The following is a 23,085-nucleotide window of genomic DNA, read 5'->3' as shown; positions in this document are numbered from 1 at the left end:
GCCCAAAATCCCAGCACTTTGGGAGGCCAAGGCAGGCGGGCCATTTGAGGTCACGAGTTTGAGACCAGCCTGGCCAACATGGTAAAACCCCATCTCTGCAAAAAATACAAAAATTAGCTGGGCATAATGGTGCATGCCTATAATCCCAGCTACCTGGGAGGCTGAGGCAGGAGAATCGCTGGAACCCGGGAGGCAGAGGTTGCAGTGAGCCGAGATCGCACCACTGCACTCCAGCCTGGGCAACAAGAGCAAAACTCTGCCTCAAAATTAAAAAAAAAAAAAAAAAGAGAGAGAAGCAGAACCCACACAGTTACTGCATTCCCAACCAAACACATAAATGCAGTTTAAGAGAATGAGTCAAGGCTGAGGCCATTCCCACTCGAAAAGTCCCTCTCATTGGACTGGAGCCACTGCTTCCTAGGAACACAGATGGCAATCCTTGAGACTCCCAGGGACAGAGGTGACCTTTGTGAAATTGAGTAACCTGAATTACCCCTGCCCCATCTGCATCCCTGACTTCTCAACTGACATCTTGCTTCTCTGAAGATCTTCATCCCGGTATTTTAAATACCCAGAAACTGCTCCCTAGTGAACTGTCCTCCAGGAGAATATAAGGCAGGTCACAACCTGAAGCCTTCCCTGCCCCCACCCTCTTACACACACCCCTTGTCCTTTTTTTTTTTTTTTTTTTTTGAGACAATCTCGCCTGTCGCCCAGGCTGGAATGCAGTGGCACTATCTTGGCTCACTGCAATCTCTGCTTCCCAGGTTCAAGCAATTCTCCGGCCTCAGCCTCCCAAGTACCTGGGATCACAGTCACAAACCACCACACCCAGCTAATTTTTGTACTTTTAGTAGAGACAGGGTTTTGCTATGTTGGCCAGGCTGGTCTTAAACTCCTGGCCTCGAGTGATCCACCCACCTCAGCTTCCCAAAGTGTTGGGATTACAGGGGTGAGCCCTCTCTCTCAGCCACTGCCTGTTCTTCAGAGCTCTGCAGCTCTGCCCAGAATGGTCCCTCCCATTGGCCCCACCTGGACAGCACCTGTGGCTCTGGCACAATCCCTCCCAAGTCACCTCCCTGAAGGTCAGCTCTCTGCAGTGTCCTGAGGACAGTGAGACCCGCCCTCCTGTCATGCAGTACTTTGTACACACTCCTATCTGGTACTGCCACAATGAATAGAGATAGTTTCCAGGCCTGCTGCCTATACTGAGCTGCCTTTACAGAGCAGCCACCATCTTTACCTCCAGATTCCAGAGCTGCAGGCAGAGCCGGGGCACCAGACACGCAGTGGCCAGGACCACTCCCTCTGACCCACCTTGCCCGCTGCCTTCCACCCACAGATGCTCCCTCCACAGGAGCCACTGAGATATCCTCCAAACACTCTCAGTCCAGGGAGTGAAAAGAAAATAAAAAGAGGTACTTCCATGGGCAGCTTAATGGCGTGCCCCAGCTGGCTGCAACTCTATCAATAGTCACATCACACGTGACATAACAGGAAGACAGGTGGATTCTCCACACACACTCCACACTGAGTGATGTCTACTGTGGGCAGTACTATCAGCTCCCACGTCTGAGTATTCAAAACATCTTTCAGAAATAGACCAGAAGTATTATTTTAAAAAATAAAAATAAAAAACATCTTTATTATTATTTTCATCAGAAATAAGCCACCTAATACCTGTGAGGCTCTAAAGTTCAGTGGTCTTTTTTTTTTTGAGACGGAGTCTCGCTCTGTCGCCCAGGCTGGAGTGCAGCGGCACAATCTTGGCTGACTGTAACCTCCGCCTCCTGGATTCAAGCCATTCTCCTGCCTCAGCCTCCCCAGTAGCTGGGACTACAGGCGCCCGCCACCACGACCAGCTGGTTTTCGTATTTTTAGTAGAGATGGGGTTTCATCATATTGGCCAGGCTGGTCTCAAACTCCTGACCTCGTGATCCACCCACCTCGGCCTCCCAAAGTGCTGGAATTATAGGCATGAGTCACCACACCCGGCCTAAGTTCAGTGTTCTTTTACATATATGGGCTCTTTATATAGCTGAGAATGTGTACTCTTTCAATAAATCAAAAAAATTAGTCCATAAAATGTTAGGAGTCTGGCCAGAAGGCCACAAGAAGCCACTGTTGGACAGTCCTGGCCACTGGCACAATCCACACCCAACTTTCAAACCCACCCAGCGGCTCTGGGCCCAGGGAGGAGCCTCCTAGACTGCAGAAAGCACCTCATCTGTGAGGACATATTTGGATAGGACAAGTCAGACATTTGGAATTTTTACTTAACATTTATTTCACAACTATCTCAAGTGCTAAGCAACTGAGAAGTAGTCATTTTAATGTACTCTTTCATCAATAAGCATTAAATAAGTCTGCTCAAAACACTCAAGCCCTACAAACTGTCCCTATGAAAAATGTGGCAAGAAAAAATAACAAAAACAAATGAGTAGCCTTTTCACATACAGAAAGGTGTTTAGCGATCCAAACTCAGAGAGAAAAACAGTCCTTTCAGCAGATGAACAAATAGTTTCCTCTGTGAGTGACACATTCTGGGATATTTGAATTGCCAAACATAACTCATAATGACAACCACCAAGGAAGCAAAGCCTAATGGAAAAGCCCCAGGATGGCAACCAGGAGCCCCAGTTCTGGTCCCAGGACGGCCTCTGGCTGTGTGCTCCATCAACGTGCTGACCAAGCCTGGCCCACTTGCTTCATCACAGGAAGGAGTATCTATTGCCACCCATACCACTCCGAAATGTTTTGAGGACCAAAGATGAGAGGTGGAAGTGCTTTGGAAAGTGCACCTTCTACAAATCCAAGTCAGCATTATTATTAGCTCAAAGATGACCCGGAAAAGAGGATTACAGAATATCACAGGTGAGAGGGAGCTTAGCGATGGAATGATTCAGTTCTTAATCTGGGTTCAGGCCTATGAAGCTGTCCCCCTTCGTGGGAAGGGGTCACAGTTGCTATCAGATTTGCAAAAGGTGAAGGTCCTCTAAGTTCTTCCATTTACAAATGTGAAAACTGAGACCCGGAGTTCTGTGTTGATTGTCCCAGACCTCAGGGTTAGTCAGGAAAAGGCTGGACAAGACCCCAAGGCTCCTAGTCTCCATCCATGCTCCTCCCTCTCTGTTATCCCATATTCTTGGGAGGAAAAATAATCATATAAATTTTATCTGGCCACAGAAAACATTCTATAAACCACCACACATGCACTTTCCAAAGGTACAGCAAAATCTCTAGCCTTACGTATCGTTTTTAAGGCTTCTTGAGAGATCTTTGATAACTGAAACATCATTTTATTATTTCTTTTCTTTTTCTTTTTTTTTGAGACAGAGTCTTACACTGCCTTCCAGGCTGGAGTGCAGTGGCGCAATCTCGGCTCACTGCAGCCTCTGCCTCCTGGGTTCTAGTGATTCTCCTGCCTCAGCCTCCTGAGTAGCTAGGATTTATAGGCGCCTGCCACCGTGCCCGACTATTTTTGTATTTTTAGCAGAGACGGGGTTTCACCGTATTGGCCAAGCTGGTCTCGAACTCCTGACCTCAAGTGATCCTCCCGCCTCAGCCTCCCACAGTACTGGGATTACAGGCGTGAGAACTGCTCCCAGCCCCATTTTATTATTTCTATATTCTCATCTCTGTCTAGTTCAGTGCCTGAAGTCAAGAAACATGCAAATGATTTTTTAAGGATTGAAAATACGCCGGGTGTGGTGGCTCACACCTGTAATCCTAGCACTCTGGGAACCCGAGATGGGAGGAGCACTTGAGGCCAGGGGTTTGAGACCAGCCTGGCAAAGATGGCAAAAATCCCATCTCCATTTAAAAATACATATATATATATATATATATATATATATATTTTTCTTTTTTTTTTTTCCCTAATTGAAAATTAAAAAGACCCGCCAGACGCGGTGGCTCACGCCTGTAATCCCAGCACTCTACGAGGCCGAGGCGGGTAGATTACAAAGGTCAGGAGATCGAGACCATCTTGGCTAACACGGTGAAACCCCAACTCTACTAAAAATACAAGAAATTAGCCAGGCATGGTGAGGCCTGTAGTTCCCAGCTACCTGGGAGGCTGAGGCAGAGAATAGGCGTGAACCCAGGAGGTGGAGCTTGCAGTGAGCCGAGATCAGGCCACTGCACTCTAGCCTGGGTGACAAAGCAAGTCTCCATCTCAAAAAAAAAAAAAAAAGAAAAAAAAAAAGACCTTATTCTAGGAAACAAAGAAAAGACTCTATGATGCTTTAAGTTTTGTTTTTGAGGGGCAGATCTCGGCTCTAATAAGCCCAGGCTGGAGATGTCTGATAGCTTGAATCTCAACTCACTGCAACTCCGCCTCCTGAGTTCACGCTCATTCTCCTGTCTCAGCCTCCTGGTAACTGGGACTATAAGCCCACCACCTCACCGACTGAATTTTTTGTATTTTATGGTAAGAACAGGGTTTCGTGAGTACTCAGATAATCTCGATCTCTGACCTGATGATCCCGTCTCGGCCTCTAAAAATGCTGGGATTACGAAGCAATGCTTTAAGTTTTATTAAGCAAACAGATGAACATGCAATTATGGGAATAAACATAATTCAATAGGTAACTTAAGGAAAGATGGTTTTTTAATTGTTTTATGTGTGTTTTTCATCAAAATGTCAAAACTTGTGCTCTTTGGTGGCCACTATCCCTCAAGTAGTTACCCATGGAACTGCAGAGATACCAAAAAATGATGCATTGTGCAGAATAATTTGAGAATTCTTTGACGCCTGTCTCCAGTCCACAGACAGAGCATACTTATCTGAATACTAAAATTCTGCAGAAATTCCTACAAAACTAACCCAAGAACCACCACTGGGACGCATCTGGAGTCTATCTGGGGCAAGGACAAATGATACTTTCTGGTATGTGAGGGATCAGTGCCCTGGCCATAAGGAAAGACTCTACCTGTGGAATGCAAACTGACTTCGTAACTAAGGCATTGCTGCACTGCCCTCAGGTATGCAACTACCATTCCAAACAACCTAACTGGAAAAAAACTAAGCCAGCACTATCGCTCACATGAATGTGGTCATTAATCGCATAATCTGCAGGGTGGCCTCCACAAAGCTGCCATTATAATCTGATGGCAGATAAAGCAGGCCCGAGTCAGCTGGGCCTGATGAAGGTCGTCAGAGAGCATCTGGTAAATGCCACTGCAAACTCTAAACATAAGGTGCCATCACTATTATTAAAGAAACCTTTCGATCTGTTTGACATTCCACAACATCCGGAATCATCCACTGATAACCCCTTCAGAATCAGGAAGCCAGAGCATGGCGCCCTTAACACAGCACGGACTTTCAAGGTATAAAGAAACAAAAGACAAGGACGTTTGCGCAAGGCCAAGGTGGGCAGATCACTTGAGGTCAGGAGTTCCAGATCAGCCTGGCCAACATGGTGAAACCCCATCTCTATTAAATATACAAAAACTAGTCAGGCAAGGTGGCAGGCACCTGTAATCCCAGCTACTGAGGAGGCTGAGGCAGAGGAATCGTATGAACCCGGGAGGCGGAGACTCTGTCTCAAAAAAAAAAAAAAAAGCAAGGACAAATGCCCTTCTGCTCCCACTCCAGAAATGCCTGGCCATCAGAGATGTGGATGGGTACCCAGGATTAGGGAAAAGTCAATGTTATCTCCCTGCGGAATGCTATGTTGGAAACCCAGATTTTTTTTTTTAATATATGCATACTTTTAGATTATTTATTTTTAGACAGAGTCTCTGTCACCCAGGCTAGAGTGCAGTGGCATGATCTCAGCTCACTGCAACTTCCATCTCCCGGGTTCAAGCAATTATCATGCCACAGCCTCCCAAGTAGCTGAGATTACACATGTGCACCACCACGCCAGATTAATTTTTTTTTTTTTTTTTTTTTTGAGACGGAGTTTTGCTCTTGTTGCCTAGGCTGGAGTGCAACAGCCCGATCTCGGCTCACCGCAACCTCTGCCTCCTGGTTTCAAGCAATTCTCCTTCCTCAGCCTCCTGAGTAGCTGGGATTACACATGTGAGCACCACCACGCCCGGCTAATTTTGTATTTTTAGTAGACATGGGGTTTCTCCATGTTGGTCAGGTTGGTCTCGAACTCCTGACCTCAGGTGATCCGCCCACCCCGGCCTCCCAAAGTGCTGGGATTACAGGCGTGAGGCACCACGCCCAGCCTTAATTTTTGCATCTTTAGTAGAGACGGGGTTTCACCAGGTTGGCCAGGCTGGTCTCTTAAGTTCTGACCTCAGGTGATCTGCCCGCCTTGGCCTTTCAAAGTGCTGGGATCCCAGGCGTGAGCCACCCCACCCAGCCTAGCTTATTTAAATATCACATCATAACTTCATATACATTTGAGATTAAAAGTAATAAAGTTCCAAGTCCCAAAGCAGCACGAGCTAAGGATACCATTTCCATTCAAACGAGTTGTTATTCTTCTCCCAAAAAGTGGATAGAGTGCAGACCTAATCACCCATCTACTTCTCTGTGTTATGTTACTTTCCCAAGTAATAAATATCATCAGCCTAATGGCCACTTTCTTTAAAGCTTTAAGACTATTGTCAAAAGAAAAACACACCACACACCACAGAAATGTTTTTGATGTAGTGGCTTCGTATCTCAACTAGCATAACCTCACCAAGGAGGCTGCCAAACTCTAGAATTAAGTTTAGGTCCACACAAGTGAAAGTTTTCCAGGTGAATCAAGAGAGATCCAAGCTGCACTGGCACAGCTTCAATGTCTCTACGAGGAGGCTGCATGCAGGCCGGCTCATGAATCAAGCGGAATGACAACATCTTGGGCAAGAACAGGAGGGCTGGCATTCAACACTGCCCACCTGGTCAGCTCCCTTGCCCTGGGCTCCAACCTGGCAATCCCAGGAGGGTTAAAGCAGAACTTCAGCACATGGGAATAACTGCAGAGGGAGGCACCGAAAAGGAGGGAAGGAAGAAGGTGTGAGCTCACCGTCTGCAGCTGAGGTTCAAACTCTTTGAGCTGGTCTCTTGCTTTTCATCAAGACAGCAAGGCAGTATTTGGTGAACAGTGTACCAAGTAGCCCTGGAGACTCTGAGCAGCCTACTCCCTTAACCACAAAAACACGGGACAGGCAGGGGTAAAACGAGAAGACAGGATCCAGGAATGGTGCATGCACGCAGTCAAAGGCCACCTTCCCTCAGCCACCCAAGCTGAGAGTTGCATCCTCAGGTCCTGTTAAGCCTCAAAGCTGCAGCCGTGTGGGCCCCAAGGCAATAGCACAGCTTGCTCCTCTGACCAACCAACTCCTTCTGAAAAGAAAATCGACTTTCTCTGATGGAGTCGAAACCCATTGAATCAATGAAATTCAACAGGAGCAGCAGTCACTACCTCTCCAATCGCGGACCTCTCAGGATGCCTGGTCAGGCTTAAAAGCCCTAGAGGAGTTAGGGAGTTCGGATTTCTGATTCAGTGAGTCTGGGGAAACTCCGACGAGGGTCACAAGGGCAAACCTCCCCAGCCTCTCCTGTTTGGCCCCAGCCCTAGGACGAGCTGCGGTAAGGGCTTTGCTCCCCCCGCCCTCCCCAGACACACACACACACACACAGCCGGGACAGGGAGGGTGGGAAGGAAGGAAATGGAGGCCGCTCATCAAAGCGCCCCAAATCAGCGCATCCGCGTGTGTCCTGCGTCGCCCCCAAGGCCACCCCAGGACCAAGCCCTGCCCTCTCACCGGAGCGTCCCAGCCACGCCTCCCCTCCAGCGCTGCTCCGGCAGCCTCGCCTAACCTCTGCACGCCTCGGATTCCCAGCTTCCTCCCAAATCGCGTCCCTCCAAAAGTCGCCCTAGCGCCTTCTGCAGCTGTCTACACCTCCCCCACTCCATTAGCAGCCCTTAACCCCCGACGGCCTGCTCCTGCACTTCTCTCTTCGGCAGGCCCCGGACCCCGGAAAACTACCCTGCTCCCACAGCGCCGCCCCCATGGGCCCCCGCCCCTTCCCGGAGCCGACCCCACTCGCCCTCGTCCTCCCCAAGATGTCTTCTCCGGGCGCCCCCGGGGCCCCGAGCACTCGCCCCCTCCCACGGAGACAGGAAGTTCCGCGCGGCCCGACCCGCTTCCCTCAGGGCGCGGAGCTCGGCGCGGCGGCCCTAAAAGGGCGCGGGCCCGGCCGCCGACCAGCGCCCCCGCGTCCCGCCCGCGGCGCCCCAACCGTCGCAGCGACCCCTCACCTCGGCGGCCACTCACCTCCCAATCCGCCGCACACTCTGTTCAGGCTGCGACGGCGTCTCCAGCCCCGGCTCCGTCCCGGCTCCCGCTCCCGCTGTTGCTCCAGCAGCGCTGCCCAGCCCTGCCCAGACCCCCCGCGACCGCTTCTGCCGCCAGCCGCGACCGCACCGCCCTCGCCTCTCCCTCTGGGCTCTGCCCATTGGCTGCCGGACACAGAGCCCCGCCCCACAGCCTCCCCGGCGCCCCCGATTGGGCCAACTGAGTAGAGCGGCGGCTCAACCCCTGTGAGCACGAGGGAACACCCCAGGACGCGTATTGGTGACTTCTCCTGTCAATCAAAGGGGGTGCCTATTTAATGGACTGCGAGGGTGGCGCAGGTTACTCTCCCAAAGCAGTTTGCCGGTGGTGGTCCCTGGGACTCGCTTCCCAGGGCCGGAGTTTTGCGGTTTCATCGGCACCCAGAGGTGGAGGGCGCGGCAGGGCAGCGCCGCACCTGACCGGAAGTTCAGGAAACGTAATCCTACAGTCTATCAGAAAGTTTCCTCTCCCAAGGGACTCAGAGAAGCTAATGTCATTAGGAGCTCCTCCGACTTGCGCCATAAGCGTCATTCCACGTGGACCCGCTTAAAAGGTGGGGGGTGGGAGGGCGGATGTTGCTGCTCTCTCTAATAAAATACATTTGGATGACAAGGCACCAGGCAAAGTACACGCATTCTTTCCAATTCTCACAATCACCTTGCATGATAGGGTATTAGCCCTGTTCTGCAGAGGGAGATACTCCTGAAGGAAAATGGAGAGCACGTCCTGAGCACTGTCCTAAGCGCTGTCCAAGCACTGCTTCATGTCATCCAGGCGGAGAGGATGGTGAGAGGACCCCCAGGTGAGGGGTTAGCCAGGTAACTTGCTGGGGGTGATGTGGAGTAAAGAAAGTAAATGGCAGAGACAGGATTAGAAACCCAGGTCAGCCCAACCCTTGAGAATAATAATGATGACTGTGTAGCAATATGGGAAAATGCTTAAACTAAAATGTTAAAAGAAAAAGCCAGATACAGCCAGGCATGGTGATATGCACCTGGAATCCCAGCTACTTGGGACGCTGAGGCAGGAGGATCACTTCAGCCTAGGAGTTTGAGGCCAACCTGGGCCGCATAGCAAGACCCAGTTCTCTAAAAAGTGAAATAAAAGAAAATAATAGTAAAAGGAAAAGCTAGATACAAAATGGTAGAAACTGTAGAATTGCTGCTACATATAGATAGGGACGAGAAATGAGTCCACAAAAAAATCTAGTGATTGTTTACTTTCTAGATTGCTCTGTGGCATTGTCCTTATGACAATAATTAAGAAAGAAATAAAAGAACTGGCCGGGCGCGGTGGCTCATGCCTGGAATCCCAGCACTTTGGGAGGCCGAGGCGGGCGGATCTCGAGGTCAGGAGTTTGACACCAGCCTGGCCAACATAGTGAAAGCCCATCTCTACCAAAAATACAAAAAATTACCTGGGCGTGGTGGCAGGCGCCTGTATTCCCAGCTACTCAGGAGGCTGAGGCAGGAGAATCACTTGAACCCGAGAAGTGGAGGTTGCAGTGAGCCAAGATTGCGCCACTGCACTCCAGCCCTGGCCACAATGCGAGACTCCATTTCAAAAAAAAGAACCAACATGCAGTGCCAGGACAAGCCATTGCCAAGAAGTCTCTCCTCATTCTCCAGGACTGAGCCAACAGGGACCTCTTTGTCACCCACGATACCTCTGGACCATTTGTATAGAACTCAGCCATCAGCTCTCAGCACCTTCATATCTGGGTAAATTCAGCTTATATCCAATTCCATGCCCTATGAAAATACAGAGCCTCGGCCGGGCGCGGTGGCTCACGCCTGTAATCCCAGCACTTTGGGAGGCCGAGGCAGGTGGATCACGAGGTCAGGAGATGGAGACCATACTGGCTAACACAGTGAAACCCTGTCTCTACTAAAAATACAAAAAAATTAGCCGGGCGTGATGGCAGGCGCCTGTAGTCTCAGCTACTCGGGAGGCTGAGGCAGGAGAATGGCGGGAACCCGGGAGGCGGTGGAGCTTGCAGTGAGCGGAGATTGTGCCACTGCACTCCAGCCTGGGCGACAGAGCGAGACTGTGTCTCAGAAAAAAGAAAGAAAGAAAGAAAAAGAAAATACAGAGCCTCTCCCCAGTTTTTGGGGGGGTTTTGTTTCGGTTTGAGACAGGCTGGAATGCAGTGGCACAATCAAGGCTCACTGCAGCCTTGACCTCCTAGACTAAAGCTATCCTCCTGCCTCAGCCTCCCAAGTAGTGGCAACCACTGGTGTGCACCACCATGCCCAGCTAATTATTTTTTTAATTTTTATAGAGACAGAATCTCGCCATGTTGCCTGGGCTGGTCTTGAACTCCTGGACTCAAGCAGTCCTCCTGCGTCATCCCCCCAAAGTGCTGGGATTACAGGCATGAGCCGCTGTATGCAGTCTCTCCCAAGGTTTCTGAACAAGTGTCTGTCATCAGGCCTCCTGCTTTTCCACACACTGCATGCTCACTGGCCTACTGGCCTCACCATCATCCCCTTATCCAGTTGCACAAATCCCCCTGCACTCCAAGCACTGCTGAGTCTAGCAGGGGTTCCCGGAGACTGGAAGCTGGAGAGAGGCATCAAGCCTGACAATGCCCAGCAACAAGACAGGATGCCTCGTGAGCCTTTTTGGCCACCTGGCCCCAGGAGTCACCCCCTGGTCACGTGAGCCATGCCACACTCTGGCCACTTCACACACCTTTGGTTTTCTTCGTTCTCCCCCTCTTCTTTTCTCTCCTCCTCCTTCTCAAGACAAACATAACATTCCTTTCCTTGTCTTGCACCCAGCAGCTTGACATCATTACCTGAACTCTTTGGGCCTTATACCTTCTGTCCTGGCAGCTTATCAGGGTATTTTTCCAAAGATAGCTCCCCGTTGCCAGATGTGAGCACCCCAACTTTGTTCCCCACAAACATTTCACAACATTCCGTCCAGCCTCCTCCTTCAGTCATACTCGAACGGGCCTGGAGCCCCATCCTGGCTCCCCCCCTTTTTAGCCAAGGGGCCTTGGGCCAGTGACTGCAGCTCTCTGCACCTCTGCATCCCCTCTGTGACATGGGGATTAGGAAGAGTGACAGGGTTGTGGTAAAGAGTCAAAGCATGGAGAGCTGTTCCAGGCACACGACTGTGAATGCTGTGTCTGAACGGTGGACGTGTGGCCATGCCTTGTCAGCTGCTCCTTCCTTCCCTCAGAATGTGACCATTGCCACCGAGTGCCTGGGACTGAGACTGACTGGCTTTAGTTTAGTCCTTTATTAACCATTTCCCACTAAGCAGCCTGGATAAACAGTCTGGGCTAAAACATACTTGCACAGAGAATATAATAGTCTCAAAAAAGTTAAAACACCAGATATAGTTGTACTGCTGAAAATACAGAGACATGTGTATTTCAGTGTGATAAGTACAGTGACTTATGGATTGTACAGTGATATATGTGTTTTAAGAAAAAAAATCAAAATCTGTTACAGACATTCACTCACTCAATAATTCCAATATTTAGAACATGCCAGGCAGGGAAGGTGGCTTGGGGTGGACCTGGGTCCTGCTGATGTTCCCGGAAAGATTCGGCAAGGACATAGAGTTTAGAACAGAAGAGGGTGCAGTGGTATTGAAGACAGTACTGTTTACCTGAGCCAAGATGAGTGGAAGATTACAGAGAGCAAAGATCAGGAGGCAATAAATCCTCCTGTCCAGGAAGAGAGGAGGGTTCCACTTGGCTGGAGCATTGCAGGCACAAGGAGAAGCCAGGGAAACAAGGCAGTAAGACAGTCGAGCGGCAAGGAGGTCTGCGGCCCTGGCAAGTGACTTCACTACTCCAGCCTTCGGTTTTCCCTACTGTAAAATGGGGATAATCACAAAACCTAGTGATTGTTAGCTTAGGGAATCTGCGAGGATTTGTGAGTTCACTCTGCAATATTCAGGATGGGGCCTGGCACAGATCATTGTTCAGCGTGTTCAAGGGCCCCTAATTTTGTGAAAGTGTTTCAGGCTATATTCATTCTTTTTTTTTTTAACTGTGTCTGAAAGAAAAGCCTGGGCATGGTGGCTCACGCCTGAAATTCCAGTACTTTGGGAGGCCAACGCAGGAGTATCACTTGAGTTCAAGAGTTGGAGACCAGCCCAGGCAACATCATGAGACCTCTGGTCTCAAAAAAAAAATTAGACAGACGGGTGGTGCACACCTGTAGTCCCAGGTACTCGGGAGGCTGAGGTAGGAGGATCACTTGAGCCCAGGAGGTTGAGGCTGCAGTGAGCCGAGATCGCACCACTACACTCCAGCCTGGGCGACAGAGCAAGACCCGGTCTCAATAAATAAATAAATAAATAAATAAATAAATAAATAAATAGAAAACAAACCTAAGAACACATGCTGTGCACCAATTGTTAATATTTTGGCCATATCAGAGCGTTAACTATAGCGGCTGGAGGAACACGTTTCTGGAAGTACCTCCGAATGACTTGCTCCCCTGCCCAGTATGTGTAAAGATCTGAATTCCTTATAAATGTGTCATTGATTAGGAGGCAATTACCCCAATCTTCCTGGCTTTGTTGTGTTTTGTTCCATTCTGGCCTGCACATGTCTGCTCACGTAAAATTGTACCAGCAAGTACAATGTTCCACTCCCGCCATGCCCGGCTGGAGCCTGCTCCCAGACGAAGGTAGGTATGGAACAGCATATGAACAGGGCTTCCCAAGTGGGCACTGCCCAGGTGCCCTGAATTGGGATCACTCCATTCATTTTTTTTTTTTTTTGAGACGGAGTCTCACTCAGTCACCCAGGCTAGAGTGCAGTGGTGCGATCTCGGCTCACTGCAAGCTCTGCCTCCCGGGTTCACGCCATTCTCCTTCCTCAGTCTCCCAAGTAGCTGGGACTACAGGCACGTACCACTACGCCTGGCTCATTTTTTGTATTTTTTTAGTAGAGACAGGGTTTCACTGTGTTAGCCAGGATGGTCTCGATCTCCTAACCTCGTGATCCGCCCACCTTGGCCTCCCAAAGTGCTGGGATTACAGGCGTTAGCCACGGCGCCTGGCCATGGGATCACTCAACTTTTTACAAGTTCTTTAATTGGTGCTACTACTATCTTATTTTACTAAGTGTAAAAGCTCATTTGGAGGGTTTGGGTTTACACTGTTACCATTTGTACCAAAGTGGGCCAGTGTCAACAATTTCAAAGTAACTGTTTTAAAATTTGGAATGAAAACCTAACAATGTCCAGACTTTCTGTGATAAATTTTAAAGTATTTTCTACTCTGGGATGAAGACAGAAACTCTGGCAATAGTCCCTCCTTGAGTCCTTGCTATGCAGGAGGATGAGAAGGTCCCAGAAGCCAACAGATTCCATTCTGAATCCAGCCAATCATCTTACCCTTTGCCAGCTCCTCATTAGATAAATTAAAAGGCATCCTGCAGTTGTTTTTTTTTGAGAAGCGGAGTGCCTTACTCTGTCAGCCAGGCTGGATGCAGTGGCCGATCTCAGCTCACTGCAACTCCCCTCCCGAGTAGCTGGGGACTACAGGCTCACCACCGCCCGCTAGATTTTTGTATTTTTAGTAGAGACGGGTTTCACCGTTAGCTAGATGGTCTTGATCTCCTGACCTTGTGATCCCACTCGCCTCTGCCTCCCAAAGTGCTGGGATTTCAGGCTTGAGCCACCGCCTCCCGCCCCTGCAGTTGTAAAACTAAATTTTTTTAAAGTTATTGGATGCAATTGCTGTGAATCCAGATTGCCTTAGCATAAAGTAAAAGGTGATGGTTTCACATCCTTTGGGAGATTTTAGGTCAGGAGATCAAGATCATCCTGAGTTAACACGGTGAAACCCCGCCCTTCAGGTCACAGAACCAGCCGGGCGAGGTGGGCGAGGTGGAATGAGTGAACCCGGAGGCGGTTGCAGTGAAAGTTGAGGTCCGCCACTCCAGCCTGGCGACAGATCTCCTCAAAAAAAAGCAAAATGAGATACTGAGGCTACTTTTAAAATACTGCAGCCTCTCGTGTGTGAATGCACGTAAGCAACATAGCCCTTTGCTGGTTAACTTTTTTTTTTTTTTTTTTTTGAGACGGAGTTCTGTGGCCCAGGCTGGAGTGCAGTGGCCGGATCTCAGCTCACTGCAAGCTCTGCCTCCGGTTTACTTATTCTCCTGCCTCAGCCTCCCGAAAGTAGCTGGGACTACAGGCTCGGCCACCGCCTCGCTAGTTTTTGTATTTTTAGTAGAGACACAGGGTTTCACCGGTTAGCCAGGATGGTCTCGACCTCCTGACCTCGATCTCACCTGGCCTCGGCCTCCCCAAAGTGCTGGGATTACAGGCTTGAGCCACCGCTACCGCCGCTATTAACTTTATAGCAAATATTTCTTTTAAATTTTTATTAATAAACCTTTTGCATTCCTAATTTTGTGCTAATTTTACCATTTCTTTATACTTTTTTTTTGGAGAGAGACAAGGTCTTGCTATGTTGCCCAGGCTGGATTCAAACTCCTAGGCTCAAGTGATCCTCCCACCTCAGCCCTCCTGAGTAGCTAGTGCTGCAGACAGGCACTACCGCTTGCTGAGAATTTTTATACTTTTTAAATGTGGGTACAAGATTACATATGGGCCTTGCATGCTATTTCTTTTTTTTTTTCCTTTTTCTTTTGAGACAGGATCTTGCTTTGTCACGCAGACTGCAGTGCAGTGGTGTGATCATACTTGACTGCAGCCTCAGCCTCCCAAATAGCTAGGACTACAGGCATGTCCCACCACACCTGGCTAATGGTTTAAATATTTTTTGCAGAGATGGGGTCTCACTATGTTGCCCAGACTAATCTTGAACTCCTGGTCTTGCAATCCTCCCACATCAGCTTTTTTTTTTTTTTTTTTTTTGAGACGAGTCTTGCTCTGTCGTGCCCAGGCTGGAGTGCTGTGGCCGGATCTCAGCTCACTGCAAGCTCCTCGGGCCCGGTTCGGGCCATTCTCCTGCCTCAGCCTCCCGAGTAGCTGGGACTACAGGCGCTCAGCCACCTCACCAGTTTTTGTATTTTTAGTAGAGACTGGGTTTCACCGGGTGGTTAGCCAGGATGGTCTCATCTCCTGACCTTGTGATCCGCCTGCCTCGCCTCCCAAAGTGCTGGGATTACAGGCTTGAGCCACCCGCCCCACATCAGCTTTTTTTTTTTTTTTTGAGAGACGGGAGTCTTGCTCTGTCGCTTCAGGGCTGGAGGCAGTGGTGCAATCTCTGCTCACTGCAGTTCGGGCCCCTCCCAGGTTCACACCATTCTCCTGCCTCAGCCTCCCAAGTAGCTGGGACTATAGGCGCCCACCAGCATGCCTGGCTAATTTTTTGTATTTTTTTTTTTTTTTTAGTAGAGACGGGTTTCAACATGTTAGCCAGGATGTCTCGGGATCTTCCTGACCTCGGATCCACTCACTTCGCCTCCCAAAGTGCTGAGATTACAGGCATGAGCCACTGCGCCCAGCCCCACATCAGCTTTTGAAAGTGCTGAGATTGGCCAAACACAGTGGCTCATGCCTGTAACCTCAGCACTCTGGGAGGCCAAGGCAGGCAGATCACTTGAGGTCAGGAGTTCGAGGCAAGCCTGGACAATATGGCAAAACTGCATCTGTACTAAAAATACAAACATTAGCTGGGTGTGGTGGTGGGTGCCTATAGTCCCAACCACTTGGGAGGCTGAGGAATGAGAATCACTTAAACCCAGGAGGTGGAGGCTGCAGTGAGCTGAGATCATGCCACTGCACTCTAGCCTGGGTGACAGAGTAAGACTGCCTGAAAAAAAAAAAAATTGCTGGATGCTGGGATTACAGGCATGAGCCATAACGCTCAGCCCTATAACAAATATTAACTTGAAATTGTAAAATAACCTGTACATCAATACATACATTATACGATGTATACCGGCCAAGTGTGGTGGCTCACAAGCACTTTAGGAGGCCAAGGCAAGTGGATCACCTGATGTCAGGAGTTCAAGATTAGCCTCACCGACATGGTGAAACCCCATCTTTACTAAAAATACAAAAATTAGCCAAGCATGGTGGTGGGTGCCTGTAATCCCAGCTACTCAGGAGTCTGTAGCAGGAGAATCACTTGAATTCGGGAGATGGAGGTTGCAATGAGCCGAGCTCTTGCCACTGCACTCCAGCCTGGGCAACAGAATGAGACTCTGTCTTAAAAAACAAACAAACAAAAAAAAGTGCTGGGTGCTGAGATTACAGGCATGAGCCATGGCGCCCAGCCCTATAACAAATAAATGTTATTAACTTGAACTTGTAAAATAACCTGTACACCAATACATACATTGTAAATTGTGTACCAATAAAAATAAAATGCCTGCCAGGCACAGTGGCTCATGCCTGTAATCCCAGCACTTTTGGAGGCCTAGGAGGGGGCAGATCACTTGAGGTCAGGAGTTCAAGACCAGCCTTGAGGCCGAGCGCGGTGGCTCATGCCTGTAATCCCAGCACTTTGGGAGGTTGAGGTGGGTAGATCACAAGGTCAGGAGTTCAAGACCAGCCTTGCCAACATGGTGAAACCCCACCTGTACTAAAAATACAAGAAATTATCTGGGCATGATGGTGCATGCCTATAATTCCAGCTACTCGGGAGGCAGAGTTTGCAGTGAGCCGAGATCGCACCACTGCACTCCAGCCTGGGCGACAAGAGTGAAACTCCATCTCAAAAAAAAATACACAAACAGCAAGTTGTTCCATAAACCTGTGCCCAAGAGCTTAAAGGACATCCCCTCCCATCATCCTGGGACAAAGAGATGAATTGGAATCCCACCGCCCCCACGCCCCTGCCACACACACACATCCTTTATAAGCCACATGGCTTTGGGCAAGCCACTCACTTCTCAGCTTCAATGTCCTCATCTGGACAGGGAGTGATAGCTCACCCCTGCTTCATGGGGTGCTGCTGGAACTCAGTGCAGTCACATGGAGGAAGCGCTCAGTGCGCATGCCCGTCACGGCACACAGTAAGTACTGGCTCCACCAATGCTGGTTCCTGGCCCGGGCTGTCATGGCCCTAACCCAGAGCCGCCTCCTGGTCTGTGAAAGAGGAGAGCAAGCCACTGAGGTGCGTGGCAGGCCCCAGCTCCCTCTCACCCACACTCCCTGCCCCGACGGGGGTGGAGCCAAGGGGTTCTGCCTCCCAGGAACGGACGTGTCTCTGGGGAGCTGACTTTCGGCTCCAGCTAGCACCCAGCCCACCGGCATTATCACCCACAGAAGAATGAGGCCCCATCTCCCCATCCTGCAGGGCGGCGCCTGCTGCCTGCATTCCACTCCCACAGCGCTCTGCACCTCCCAGCCTCCATTCCCACCCCCACCTGTCTCCCTGTCCCCCCTTCTTCTGCTGAGCCTCCAACAGGGTCTGAGACCCATGGGAACCCACACTCCAATCCAGGCAGCCCCGCTGGAGGCAGGGGGTGGGTGAGGCCAACTCTGCCTCAAGTTCTCTTCTCTCTGGGTCTGGGCCACAGATGGCGGGTCCAAGCTGGCATGGGTGACTGATGGTTGTAAGTTGTTGTAAGTCGTCTGTCTGGCCCAGAACTGTGCACAGCACGAGGCAGATGCTGGAAGTGTGCGAGGAAGGAATCTTCCCTTTCCCCCGCAGGTGCATGAAGAAAGGAGAGCCCACCACATGAACAGGCCTGGAGGGTGGCTTCACCTCACAGCTCAGTGTGGGGCAGGGAGTGGGTAGGTGGGAGACAGGGCAGGGGGCAGCCGTGTGGAGCATTTGGGACCACAGAACATCTAAGCCAGAGGACCCCCAAAGGTGAGTCCTAGCCTCTTCTAAGGCGAGGAAGCTGAGGCCCAGGGAAGTCAGGCGAGTGACCCAAAGTCTGCCAGCCATTAGGAGTCAGAGACCCCCCCTCAAATCAAACTCAGGCCTTCTGGCTCCTGCTCCAGTATTCTTTTTTTTTTTTTTTGAGACAGAGTCTCTCCCTGTCACTCAGGCTGGGGCGCAGTGGCGCAATCTCAGCTCACTGCAACCTCTACCTCCTGGATTCAAGCGATTCTCCTGCTTCAGCCTCCTGGGTAGCTGGGATTATAGGTGCCTGCCACCACGCCTGGCTCATTTTTTATATTTTTGGTAGAGACGGGGTTTCACCATGTTGGCCAGGCTGGTCTCGAACTCCTGACCTCAAGTGATCTGCCTGCTTCAACCTCCCAAAGTGCTGGAATTACAGGCTGAGCCACCACGCCGGGTTCTGCTCCAGTATTCTTTACCAACCCCATCTCTCCCTCTATTTAATTCAGTGGGTACATGACGTGAGCTACCATGCTGGGCATGAAGGAAAACTACTCCCCACCTTCAAGCAACTCGTGCTAGATGGGGGGTCAGAGGAGAGGTTGTGAGCAGTGTTCTAGAGGGACTGGAGCCTCGCAGAGTGGGTCCTGGGAGGTTTCTGGGAGGAGGAGTTTGAGCAGGTCCTGAAGATAGGCAGGGCACAGTGGAAGGAAAGGTGCCGTGGACACTGGAAGCGAAGGACTGGAGCACAGGCATATTCCTGAAGACCGTGGGAAAACAATCTTTTTTTTTTTTTTTTTTTTTTTTGAGACTGACCTTGGTCTTAAACCTTTTTAAGAGATTGTTTTCAGGCCAGGCGCAGTGGCTTGCACCTGTAATCCCAGCACTTTGGGAGGCCGAGGCAGGCAGATCAGGAGGTCAGGAGAGGAAGACCATCCTGGCTAACATGGTGAAACCCCGTCTCTACTAAAAATACAAAAAAAAATTAGTCAGGAGGGGCGGTGGGCACCTGTAGTCCCAGCCACTCAGGAGGCTGAGGCAGGAGAATGGCGTGAACCTGGGAGGCGGAGGTTGCAGTGAGCCGAGATCGCGCTACTGCACTCCAGCCTGGGCAACAGAGCAGGACTCTGTCCCCCGCCCTCAAAAAAACAGACTAAGGTCAGGAGGCCGAAAGGGCCTGAATCAAGTACCCAGGCCTGGGCACTCTCCCAGCAGCCATTCTCTAGGCTTTGGGGGTCCTGGCAGCCTCTGGGTGGCATGAGGTGTGGGACAGCAGGCCCAGGCCCCCTCCTGCCGCTCCTCCAGCAGGCTCTGAACACACCCTTCCTGTTGTGACAATTCTATTCTCTGTGCAACTGGTTCCAGCCCCTGGCTCAGGTTTCAGATTGCAGCACGTGCACTCATTAAGGCTGATGGCAGTATCATGTGGGCACCGGGGAGAGCCTGCCTGCCTGCCAAGCCTGGCCTGGGTTAATTACAGGTCACAGCATTCCTGCTGTATGCCTAGACAGTGGGCAGCCAGACTAGGACCAGGCCTGTGACACAGCCACCCACCACTCATTTGCACAGCTGGTGGGTTAGTCAATTGCCCATGGGGGCAGACCCTGTACTGGGCACGCAGGGAGGGTCCCAGTGACTGCCACCCTACTAATTCCCTCCACAGTGGCCGGCCGCATGCTCAGTGTTTTATACACGGCACCTCAGGTTTCCTCACAATCTCCCCACTTTGCAGTTAGGGAAACTGAGACTCAGAGGTAAAGGTCATGTAGCTCTCGTGTGGCTTCAAAGCCACGCCCTTCTCACATGCATGAGCACTGGCCTTGGAGCCAGGCTGGATGTCTGCAGCATGTTTCCAGAGCTCACTCTGTGATGCTCTTGCCCACTGAGCCCCCATGCCCTCTCCGTCTCTATGCTTTGGTTCCTGCAGCTCCCACCACCTGCCAGCATGCCCATCTGGCAGATGGTGCTCCTTCCTGGAGATCCCTAAACGCAGCACCCCTTTCTGAGGAGCAAAGGCACCTCCATGACCTGCTGTCTTTGTCAAACTGCAGTTAGGTAGCTTTGGTTTTTGGGGAGTCTCCTCCTGGCGCCCAGGCTGGGTCTGGTGGCCCGGATCTCCCAGCTCACTGCAAGCCACTGCTCAGGTTCCGCATCATTCTCCTGCCTCAGCCTCCTGAGTAGCTGGGACTGGGCCCACCACCTGCTTGGCTGGTTTTGTTTTGTTTTGAAGTAGAGCGAGGGTTTTGCCGGGTTAGCCAGGATGGTCTCAATCTCTGACCAGCCTTGTGATCCATGCGTCTAGAGGCCTCCCAGAATGCTGGGATTGCGGGCTTGGTACCACGCCCGGCCTTTTTTTTTTTTTTTGAATGGAGTCTCTGTCACGCAGGCTGGAGTACAGTAAAAGCAATCTGCGGTTCACTGCAACCTCCACCTTCCAAGTTCAAGTGATTCTCCTGCCTCAGCCTCCCGAGTAGCTGTGATTACAGGCATGCACCATGGCACCCGGCTACTTTTTGTATTTTTAGTGGAGAGGGGATGTTTCACCACGTTGGTCAGGCTGGTCTTGAACTCCTGACCTCAAATGATCCGCCCACCTCGGCCTCCCGAAGTGCTGGGATTACAGGCGTGAGCAACCACACCCGGCCACCCCTTATTCTTTATATGCTGTATTAGGGTGATACCTTTACAATTGATGAGTCAATATTGACACATTATTATGAATTCAAGTCCACAGTTTACATTAGGGTTCATTGTTTGTGTTGTAGTTTGTGAGTTTTGACCCATGCGTAACTACATCATACATAGTAGTTTAACTACCCTAAAAGTCCCCTGTGCCTCATGTTTTCATCTCTCCCTCTTCACTCCCAAGCCCCTGGCAACCACCAATCTTTTTACCATCTCCATAGTTTTGCCTTTTCCAAAATGTCCCAGAGTTGGAATCATAGTATTCGTAGCTTTTCCTTGCTTCTTTCATTGGGTGATATGCATTTAAGTTTCCTCTATGTCCTTTCTTTTTGAGACTGAGTCTCTCTCTATCGCCCAGGCTGGAGTGCAGTGACACCATCTCAGCTCACTGCAACCTCCGCCTCCTGGGTTCAAGCGATTCTCCTGCCTCGGCCTCCGGAGTAGCTGTTATTACAGACGCCCACCACCATGCGGCTCACATTTTTATACTTTTAGTAGAGATGGGTTTTTGCCATATTGGTCAGGCTGGTCTCAAACTCCTGACCTCAGGTGATTTGCCCACCTGGGCCTTCCAAAGTGCTGGGATTACAGGTGTGGACCATCATGCCCGGCCTAATTTTTGTATTTTTAGTGGAGATGGGGTTTTACCATGTTGACCAGGCTGGTCTCGAACCCCTGACCTCAAATGCTTGGCTACCTCCAGCCTTCTAAGCTGGCTGGAATTACAGGCATTGAGCCACCCGTTAGCCCAGCCTAGTTTTTGTATTTTTTAGTAGAGGATGGGAGGTTTTACCATGTTGACCAGGCTGGTCTCGAACCCCTGACCTCAAATGCTTGGCCTGCCTCAGCCTTCCAAAGCGCTGGAATTACAGGCGTGAGCCACCACACCCAGCCTAATTTTTGTATTTTTAGTAGAGACGGTGTTTTACCATGTTGACCAGGCTGGTCTCCAACCCCTGACCTCAAATGATCGGCTTGCCTTGCCCTCCCAAAGTGCCCAGATTACAGGCATGAGCCACAGCGCCCAGCCTCCTCCATGTCTTTTCCCAGCTTAATAGTTCTTTTCTTTTTTTTTGAGCCAGGGTCTTGCTCTATCACCCAGGCTGGAGTGCAGGGGTGCGATCTTGGCTCACTGCAGCCTGGAACCCCTGGACTAAAGCAATCCTCCCTCCCCAGCCCCTCAAGTAGCTGGGACTACAGGCACACACCGCCACATCGGGCTAATTTTTCTATTTTTTTGTAGAGACAGAGTTTCACCATGTTGGCCAGGCTGGCCTATCCAGCCTGGGTGCTATTCAAAGCCTGAAATGTCAAGGGCAGGCAGAGGACAGTGGCAGGGGCTACGTCAGAAGATGGCTGAAAGCCTCAGGGAAATGTTTTGCTTTGTTTTTGTTTTTGAGACGGCGTCTTGCTCTGTCACCCAGGCTGGAGTGCAGTGGCGTGATCTCGGCTCACCGCAGGCTCTGCCTCCCGGGTTCATGCTATTCTCCTACCTCAGCCTCCCAAGTAGCTGGGACCACAGGCGCCTGCCACCACACCCAGCTAATTTTTTTTTGTATTTTTAGTAGAGACGGGGTTTCACCATGTTAGCCAGGATGGTCTCGATCTCCTGACCTCGTGATCCGCCCGCCTCAGCCCCCCAAAGTGCTGGGATTACAGGCGTGAGCCACCGCGCCCGGCCGGAAATGTGTTTTAATTGGGTGGATCGAGCAGGAGTTCAGCAGGTGAGGGAAAGGGGAGGGGACACACATACCGGACACAGGTATGGCATGAGCTGTGGCTCTGGGGCAAGATGGTGAGGAGCACAGGGGTGCCTGAAGGTTCAGTGCCTGTAGTTGGGAAGGCCACTCCTGGCCAAGTGATGGGGCCGAGCCAGGTGTAGATTGGTGGCTGATACCCCAAGGACTCTCCCATGAGGAAGGGATTCCTGGACAGCTGTTAGTCAAAATTTTCCAGCTACCCTCCTGTCTCCTTTCTTTCCCAAAGCCTTTCTGCTTGGGCTCACTTGCCCAAATGTGCCAAATGTGAGACACGGCACCCTCCAGGCTGGAAGTGGATGTCCTGTCACCACAACACACCCCTGACCTTATGGCTGTGACTCAGCCTTCTTCCAGCCCAGGGTTCTGCCAGCCCCAAGCTCACCTGCCCTTGGCACTGGCCCATGTTCCAGCTCCACCAGCTGGGCTGTTCTTCCTCACAAGCCAGCAGGTGGTGGGCAGGGTCTGAAAACTGCCTGCCTGGGAAACCATGGGAGGGGAGGGGCAGCACCCAATGGCAGGTATGCCTTCATGGCGGCTAACAATAGCCGGAAAGCAACCAGACCCAGGCACAGGTGTGCAAACTTGGTCACCTGGGAGGTAGGAATAG

General features: G+C 50.8%; 1 protein-coding gene across 5 annotated transcripts in view; it reads right to left on the bottom strand.

Moving 5' to 3' along the window:
* Nucleotides 1-9,206, bottom strand: part of PACSIN2 (protein kinase C and casein kinase substrate in neurons 2) — a 146,797-nt gene extending 137,591 nt beyond the window's left edge. Inside the window, exon 1 of one of the 5 annotated variants that reach the window (XM_009217430.4) lies at nucleotides 8,230-9,206. The gene's annotated coding sequence lies outside the window, so the exon portion shown is untranslated. The remainder of the gene's footprint in view (nucleotides 1-8,229) is intronic. The other 4 variants (XM_009217428.4, XM_009217432.4, XM_003905654.3 and 1 more) reach the window with 4 other exon arrangements.
* Between the last annotated feature and the right edge of the window lie 13,879 nt (nucleotides 9,207-23,085).

This window comes from Papio anubis, chromosome 16, assembly GCF_008728515.1.
Source record: "Papio anubis isolate 15944 chromosome 16, Panubis1.0, whole genome shotgun sequence".
Classification (NCBI taxonomy): domain Eukaryota; kingdom Metazoa; phylum Chordata; class Mammalia; order Primates; family Cercopithecidae; genus Papio; species Papio anubis.
This window is presented reverse-complemented; position numbering and strand designations above follow the sequence as displayed.